Below are 651 nucleotides of genomic sequence, written 5' to 3' on the forward strand. Positions count from 1 at the left end.
GACCGGCTTCTTTCACTCAGTGTAATGTCCTCAAGGTTCACTGGTGTCATAGCAGGGGTCATAGTTTCCTTCGTTTTTATGTATTTTTTAAGTTTCCTTTTATTTCTTTAGAGAGATAGTGAATGGGGGAGGGGCAGAGAGAGATAGAGAGACAGAATCCCAAGCGGGCTTCACGCTGTGAGCATAGAGCCCAATGTAGGGGCTCGAACTCACAAACCGTGAGATCATGACCTGAGTCGAAACCAAGAGTCAGACGCTCAACCGACTGAGCCCCCCCAAGGCATCCCAGATATTTTTAAGTCATCTTTATAGCAAACGTGGGGCTCAAACTCATGACCCCAAGATCAAAAGTTGCACAATCCACCAATTGAGCCCCCCTAGGCGCCCCCAGAATTTCCTTCCTTTGGAAGGTTCTGTGGCATCCCTGGTGTGGATAGACCACGTTTTGTTTGTTGATCTGTCCACGGACACTTGGGTTGCTTCCACACTTTGGTTTGTATGGAGGAGGTCGGTGCTTGATGAAGACCAGGGGCGTATGCGCAGGTGTCTGGGTGAGTCTGGACCATCCCCCGCTTGCCTTTTGCATCCATTGGGGTGCTCAGGGTTGGGTTCCAGAAATTTGGAATCCTGCAGCCTGCCCCAGCCTGCTCC

The sequence above is a fragment of the Prionailurus bengalensis genome, chromosome E1, assembly GCF_016509475.1.
Source record: "Prionailurus bengalensis isolate Pbe53 chromosome E1, Fcat_Pben_1.1_paternal_pri, whole genome shotgun sequence".
NCBI classification, from domain to species: Eukaryota; Metazoa; Chordata; class Mammalia; order Carnivora; family Felidae; genus Prionailurus; species Prionailurus bengalensis.